Genomic DNA, 8,532 nt, shown 5'->3' on the forward strand with positions numbered 1-8,532 from the left:
TTCGCACGCGAGAGAGAGAGAGAGAGAGAGAGAGAGAGAGAGAGAGAGCGAGAGAGCGAGAGAGCGCCGCTCCAGCGTCAGCTGATCCGGTTACAGCCCAATATTCCTGATCTGTTCAGCTGCTGCTGCTGGTGTTTCACTGTCCTACACTCACAAACACCATCACACACCTCTGAAGCGCTTCATACTGACTAGACACGAACCCTAAACCTGCTGCATTTCTGGAAAACAAAGAAAAATGACTACTCGAATCATGGGAAATAATTTCTCCCCTTTCTACTCCTTTCACATCCCACACAGTCACACACACACACAGATCTGTTTGGGAAATGACTCATGCTGCTGCACATTGTTTTAGTCACGGCATGAAAAGTGTTTGAAAAATGTAACCTCCTGTCTGTCTGTCTGTCTGTCTGTCTGTCTGTCTGTCTGTCTGACTGTCTGTCTGTCTGTCTGACTGTCTGTCTGTCTGTCTGTCTGACTGTCTGTCTGTCTTTCTGTTTGTCTGTCTGTCTGTCTGTCTGACTGACTGACTGACTCTCTGACTGTCTGTCTGTCTGTCTGTCTGTCTGAATGACTGTCTGTCTGTCTGTCTGTCTGAATGGCTGTCTGTCTGTCTGTCTGTCTGACTGACTGACTGACTGACTGACTGTCTGTCTGACTCTGTCTGTCTGTCTGTCTGTCATTTGTGAAGTCACTCAGATTTGTAGCGACATGAGAGCTGTGAGAGCTGTCATTTTAATACATTTCAGGTTATTTTGTTTAGCAAATTCTGGGCAAAATAAATGGATTTAAATGTGTGCAGATAATGCATTTTCTCACAGTATAGCATCATTGATGCAATGAAGATATTGGATGAGAACAAAATTTTAACTGAATTGATCTGAAGAATGCCACTATTGTCCTCAGTAGAGCAGTTACAGCATTTCTGAACTAATGAATCATTCATGGTTGTTTTCCTGTTCATTTCTGTTTTGTCTAAAGAGGTGTAGAAATGCATGTGATATTGACTGAATGTGGTTAGAGTCCAGTTAGGGACTGTATATTGAGCTGCGGTGAGCGAGCATTAGTGTTGCACTGTCTCTTTAAGAGCTCTAGCGTGTAGCAGCGCTGGTGGGGGGGATTGCGTGACTGCAGCAGACAAAGAGCTGACCTCAGAGAAACTCTTATGAAAACGATCTGCTCAACGGCACATGAGACCAGCACTGCAGAAATGAGCAGAGGACTTCCTTTCTGCACACACACACACACACACACACACACACACACACACACACTGTCACTCACAAACACAGTTTGTCTGATTCCTGCTCATGAACTCTCTCTGTCTGTGTGTGTGAGAGAGAGTGTGTGTGTGAGTGAGTGACAGTGTGTGTGTGAGTGACAGTGTGTGTGTGTGTGTGTAGTTGTGAGGTTCTCCAGACTTCAGGTGACGTTTGACTTTGAATCTAGTGATGTGCACAGGTTTGTGCGATGGTTTAGGGGTTAGAGGTGTGTGTGTGTGTGAGACATCATCCGATAAGACCGAATGAATGGAGTAGATCAGATTAAAGATGGGTGCACACCAACTGCACAATTTTTATTACAAATAAAAATCTAAATTACATAGATAAAATTACTTTCAAAATTGTGTAAATGAATTCATTCTTCTTTTTAAATAGAAGTTTATTTGAGAAGTATTTTTTGAGTTGTTTTATCTAGATATAGATGTATTACAGGGTACATGATTTACATGAGACTGAATGCAAATGCTCACCCAAATACTTCAGTTACATGAAGGGTTAGTAAAAGGCTAACATGAACATATTAGATTCAGAATCTGCTGTGGACCGAAATAAACCTTTGAATGAGAAATGGATTTATTTTGGTTGAACGTCTTTAAAGGTGCGAGTGATTTATTTGTGAGCCGAATCTCACAGACTGCGCTGAATTAAAGCTCTTTGGGTCCAGAAGCAGGAAAGCACTGTGAAGTAATGGTGTGTTTGCGGAGCGAGCCGTCCGTTGCAGGGTTGCGTGCCACGGTTTGTTTTGCGTGGAGGCCACATGTTCTCATTCCTCAGCCGCAGTTTATTAATTCAGTGTATTTAGCAGTTTCTTCTGAGCCGTGCTGCATCTGGAAAGAGCACAACGACATCAATCTGAGGAGTTTAGTGAGACAAAAACAGTTTCAGCCAACGTTTGGGAGTTTTAGTTAAAGGAGTAGTTCACTTTCAGAATGAAGACCCTGTCACCATTTACTCACCCCCACTGGTTCCAAACCTGTATGAGTTTCTTTCTTCTGTTGAACACAAAAGAAGATATTTTGAAAAATGTTGATGAGCACCATTGACTTCCATACTATTTTTTTCCTACTATGGAAGTCAATGGTGTTCATCAACAGGTTTGGAACAAGTGGGGGGTGAGTAAACAGGGTTTTCATTCTGAAAGTGAACTACTCTAATTCGATAATGAATAACTCACATCAATTGTGACAAAGATGACGGTTAAAGGGGAAAAAAGTCTGTTCTTACACTGCTGTTTTCACAGCTGCTTCTCATCGCAGTCTGCGAAAGGATCGAGTGTTTCACGACTGACTGAAGACAAACCAGAATCAGAATGAGCTTTTATTGCCAAGTCTGTTCACACACACGAGGAATTTGTCTTGGTGACAGAAGGTTCTAGCACACAGAAATACAATATTACAAAATTATGATAATATATATGTCTATATATATTAAATGGAATATGCATCGAAAAAATAAAGCACAGACAAAAAGAACATGTACAGATATTATCTAAATGTACAGCAAATGTATTAAAAACGATGGAATTGACATATATGTAAATATGTTGTCTGGTGCTACTAGATGATGAACACTGATGCCAAACATCTCATCCTCAGCCCGGAGTCCAGTGTGAAAGGCAGTCAGTGTTTGCTGGTGTCTGTTCATGGCTCTGATGTTTCACAGGCTCTCTGAGCTCAGCTTCTGTCTTCATTGTAAACATCTGATCCTCCAGCTGCACTGTGGAAGTGTTTGCATGTCGATGGGCAGCAGCAGCTCCTTCTGCATGCAACGCCTGGGAACCGGTCCAGGACTGGGATTTACCCGCTGCTCCGGGAATCCTGGACAACTGTCTTCAGACGCTCGCCGTCACTGCATTCATCTCACTTCATTTGATATCATTTCTTCTTTAGATGTGAGAATATTAATTTGACTTTGAAATGATGCAGCGATTAATGTTGTTTTGAATGCATCGTCACACTTTCTTATGTCACTCCCGGTCCATTTTCTGCCTTCTCTCTAGTAGAAGACAAAACAAAGCCACTCACCACAGGATCACAGTTCATCTGTGAACAGAAAGAGTCAGAACATGCTGGAGATATTTGAGAGAAATTCTTGCACTAGAGTCATAAATCAAAGCGCTGCTGATGGGGAAACAGCAGAAAAGCTGTTGTGCTGTTGATGTGCAGCGGGGTCGAGTGTTGCGTGCCAAGCCACATTACAACACCCACAGATTCAGCTGCAATACACCGCTGGCCAAAAATCATGCTGTTTGGATTTTAATAAGCAAATACTCCAGAACCTGGGATTAGATCATGATCGCAGTGATTAATATGTTAGTGGCATGTCATATGTTTGAAAACAATTCTTGCAGCTTTTCATTTCTAAAACAACCATGTATGAAGAAACATCCTGTGGCCTTATCCCGGATTCATCGGGCTCAATGGTCAAAGAGTTGTTCAGGGAATCAGTCCCGACTTTGACTCCATTGAGTCTTTGGGATGTGCTGGAGTCGACTTGACTTTACAGAGTTGTTCAAGTCTCTCTTTGTCAAACAGGAGATGTATTGTGATGTTGCATAAGGTTTTCGAAACAGTGCAACAATGGATTCACACTGTGAAGTGCAAAGCTAAAGTCAGTTCAGCAAAATATTAGAGTGTTTGACTTTTTTGTTTGTTCAAGCAGACAGCACCTGGCCGTATTTGACTCTCCTGAATTACATTTAAACGGAACAAAAGCCCCTGTTGAAAAACCAGCATATGATGGTTAGGTATGTTTTGAACCAGCTCAAACCAGCAACCATGCTTCAAAACATACCAGCATACTGTTTGTTTTTTTAACGGGAAGCAACAGAGAATCACCAATGAGAAATAAACACGACGCAGACTTCTGCTTTCCTGCTGGACGCTGGTGTGAATCGAAACACATTTGAGCTGAACTGAAGTGTGCCTCAATCCAGACCTGACCGCTAGCAGCCCACTGCATGCTGTTTATTCACTCGGGAACCATAACTAACTCCTGGTGTGGCGGTGATAATGCTCTGTGGTGTTTGTGGATGACTAGAGCACATGCCTGTAATGAGCGCTGTGTGCACTCCAGTGTGTCCTCAACTTAAAGACTCAAGTCAGCAAATACACGACTGTCACACGAGATAATGTGTCTTTTCTGGGTCTGTGTGTGAACGCGATCTCAGCGTCTGAAGGGGTCTCTAGTGTGGTGTGGTCAGGAGATAGCCATGTCTTCTCCACGAGTTTGTGCTGCTTTACTTTGGACAAACGAGGTCTGGTTTTCAGGTTTGTCCGACACATGTTGGAATTAAAACGTCATACTTCTAGGAAGATCACCACATAAACAACATATGTCCCTGATCAATGCATGGCGTGTTTTTACAGTGAGATGGAGATGCAGTGAGCTTGGGTTTGGTGACATTAACCATTAAATGAATATGCTGTGAACAGATGAGTGGTGGCTGTCGATGCAGTAATTAATCTAGCGCGGGTGGCTGGAATATCACTAATTTGCCGGGATCAAGTGATGTCACTGATCCGTATCAGTATTGGCTAATTCATGATGGCTGTTTTTGGTGTTGGGTGACTTTGACCCACTGGACAGCATCCAAAACATATCCATTTCTCTTGTTAGCTACACTGTAAAACCGGATAAGTTAATATAACTCAAAAAAATAGTTGAAACTGATTACATCGAAATTTTGAAGTTATATTAACTAAATTGTATAAGTTAAAGAAACATCATTTTTTAAAGTAAATGTTACCAAGTAATTTTAACTGATATTAACTTAATCTTACAAGTTACTACAACATTATTGTTCATTAACATTAACATTATAAGTTCATTTTACAAGGAGTTTTTGGGTTCACAGAACCAATTAAAATTAAATAAAGATGACTTAAACATTTTTGTTACATTACAATTAAGTTTACCTTCGTAAAAACATTCGTTTTCATAAATAACTATACACTAACTAAAATAAAAATAAAATAAGAAAAATGGGTTAGAAGACTATTTAAATGCAAATTACTATTTTATTAAGTAACCACAAATCATTAACAAAACATCAACATTAAATTGTTTGTCAAATGGAAATACATTCTCCAAAACAGTGCAAGGCCCTTGAGAAATGAGCTGAGATAATAACTGTCACTTTTAGAAGTGGACAATATGGATATCTGGATATCACCCAGCTGTAAACACTTCCCTAAAATAGGAACACTTCCAAAATTCACATCAAACAGTAACTTTAGAAATATAAAAGTAATACTAGAATAAAATATAAGAGAAATTTCAAAATAGAGCAATGTTTGTTTTAAAACAGTCATTTCTATGAGTGGATGAACACATGGTACTGTATATGGAACTTATACCATTCCAGAAAATCAACTGAGAAAATGTTCTGCAAATTAAATACTAGACAAATATTGAAAGAAAGAAAGAAAGAAAGAAAAGAATGTACTAAAAGTGACAGAAGTGAAAGTTTAAATGAAATGTCAAATAAAACAGTACCTTTGTAAGCTTTGTTCAAACACTGAGGAAACTCTACTGACAAAAGTTCATTTTTAAGACTCAACACTCTGGGTCTCAGCTTCCCATCCTCCAGACCCATCAAGAATTTGTGGGTAAAGTCAAATGTATTGTCCAACTCTTTTAGGGAACTTAGATCCAAGGCGTACGTTAGTCCAAAAAGCATGACAAATGCATGAGCCAATGAGGGGAAATCGTTAACTGTTACCCAAAGTACAACTTCAGTCTTCTCTGAGCAGAAGAACGTGGCAACTGTTGAATTGTTACTAATGGAGAGGAAACGAAGTGACACATCATCAACATCTGGTTCATCAGATTGTTCTACCTGAAGACAAAAACAGAGTAATGTTACTGTAAAGTTCCAAAGGCTGACTGCTAACAAGTGACATATTTACATCTACTCCAAACCATTCTATCCCATACAATTAACTACAATTATAATTGATAGCCTATATTCAAAACCTGGAACTAGAAGCAGAATGACATCTGAATGGAAGGTGATTGTTGATTATCGAACAGTTTCAGGTTGCATTGATTTTCATAGAATTTTTTTCCATACTATGGAAGCTATGTTAGAACAAAAACTGTTTGGTTACCAACAATCTCTCCTGCCATTCAGGCTGTAGTTCCAGGTTTTGAATATATCCTTTATAATTGTAGTAATTCTTTGGTGTTCTGTAAAAGAGTGTAAATGAGGACTAGGCAGCATTTTGATTTTTAGTGATCTCTCTCTCTAAATTCTAAAGGTGGGCAGGGCAACTTTTTTTTAGCAATGTTGCTTGGGCACTTCCCCATTGAAAATGGGCAACAAATTTCTATCCGGATACTTTAGATCGGTCGTGTGCCCTGTGTCTCATCTTTTGCTCAGCGAAATTGCTCAAAAAGTTGCCCCGTGTATCATAGGCTTAAGCAACACGATCACTTACATCCCACATCTTGAGAACGCTGGAGTCATCCTCAAGCAGATAGGCGGAGGGAGCACGGAGGACAGCAGCTCATCATACATGGATGTCAGTATTTCCTTCAGTGTGAAAATTAGAGACTTGAGTATGAGATTCTTGATTTAACATGGAATCTAATCAGCACAGCCACACAATACTATGCATCACCCTAAAATTTCTGTGTGTATGACAAACAACCGAAATCACTCAAAATCAACTGTAGTTTCTTTATCAGCCATTAAGAAGTGTAACCACTGACCTGAAGTGTCACATATCCTGAAAAGCTGACTCAGTACTTCAGACACTTTTCCTGTGGGATCAACTTTAATTCTGGTTCTTCAGGTTGACGTTCATATGTGCCTGGCAACATTTCAGTTACGCTGCCGTCTATGCAGGGTTAGAAAGCTCTCGGATTTCATTAAAAATATCTGTGTTCTGAGGATGAACGAAGGTTTTACGTGTTTGGAACGACATGAGGGTGAGAATTTAATTACAGAATTTTCATTTTTGGGTGAACTATCCCTTTAAATATAAAACATTTTCAAGTGTGCTAAGAAAAATATTTTTACCTTTGACTCCATTTTAAAGCAGGCCAGCAATCCAGGATCTCAGCAATAGGTAGGTTCCAGCATCTCTATACAATGAATGCGTATTAAAATTAATAATTGGACATCAAAACACCAAACTAAACTTCCAGCTGCTTCACTTTTATCCTGAAAAGAAACAGATTAAGAAGTTAGTCAGGTTGTAATATTTGCCAAAACACCAGGAAAATTCTATTTAAAGCACATGACACAAATCAGTTATTTAACTTAATAGGCATCATGTGAAATATGGTGCTTAGTTTGATCCCATAATACAAACATTAAACTTTTAAATATTTATTTATACTGTATAATCTGATTTGTTAAATTTTAAGAACATAAATGTCTTTGGTAAATAACACAAGCTTTACTTGTATGGCTTGAGCCAACTAATGTAACGTTAACATACTTGAATACATTTATAAATACCTGTCCATAAAAAACTGTACAACTTGTGGAACAAAGTGAATCAAATTATTGTGAAACCTCTATGAAAATCATTACTTTATGTCCAGCAATGCGAGGCAATGTAAATAACAAGCTTTACTGGTATGGCTTGAGCCAACTAATGTAACGTTAACGTACTTGAATACATTTATAAATACCTGTCCATACAAAAATGTACAACTTGTGGAACCAAGAGAATCAAATTATTGTGAAACCTCTATGAAAATCATTACTTTATGTCCAGCAATGCGAGGCAATTATAATGAAATATACGTTTTGAGGTCATTACAATTTGTTACCTGAAAACATTTTAATGTGTGCACACTCGATGCAAAAAGACAGACTTTGATGAAAAAAAAAAAATCTAAATACAGTTGATTCAACAATTCAATCGATTTTTGACCTTTAGTGATGCGGGATAAAATGGCTCAAATCATTTGCAAATGCATAAAATGCATTAAACAGCTCATATAATGAACTGCCAGGCTCCATAACATCAGAGCTTAACCTTCTGCGGCGAGCATTCATGGCCTGCCAGCAGTCATCAATATTTAACAGCTGTTGTTCTTCTGAAAGTCTTTATAGGCTAATGTGGCTTCCTCAGTTTGCACGCAAGGGCTTGGACTCACGCCAGCCGTCTGTCAGAGACGCTGCAGATTGACGGAGGACTGGATCGCGTGCCAGCAGCAGCTCGCTCAGCCAGCGCCCCTCTCTCTCTCTGTGTGTGTGTGTGTGTGTGTGCGAGAGTGTGTGTGAGTG

General features: G+C 39.3%; 1 protein-coding gene and 1 long non-coding RNA gene across 2 annotated transcripts in view; one reads left to right on the plus strand and one right to left on the minus strand.

Moving 5' to 3' along the window:
- Window positions 1-8,532, plus strand: part of LOC107698698 (aryl hydrocarbon receptor repressor-like) — a gene marked incomplete at its 3' end in the record, with an annotated part of 19,268 nt that overhangs the window by 9,226 nt on the left and 1,510 nt on the right. The gene's annotated exons all lie outside the window — the stretch shown is intronic.
- Window positions 5,265-7,084, minus strand: LOC107698712 (uncharacterized). The gene is made up of 3 exons (XR_001635377.1): window positions 7,002-7,084; window positions 6,728-6,822; window positions 5,265-6,126 (listed from the first exon to the last, which is right to left on the minus strand). It is a non-coding gene; the product is annotated as an uncharacterized LOC107698712 (long non-coding RNA).

This window comes from Sinocyclocheilus anshuiensis, unplaced genomic scaffold (genome assembly GCF_001515605.1).
Source record: "Sinocyclocheilus anshuiensis isolate Anshui unplaced genomic scaffold, SAMN03320099.WGS_v1.1 scaffold1814, whole genome shotgun sequence".
Taxonomy (NCBI): domain Eukaryota; kingdom Metazoa; phylum Chordata; class Actinopteri; order Cypriniformes; family Cyprinidae; genus Sinocyclocheilus; species Sinocyclocheilus anshuiensis.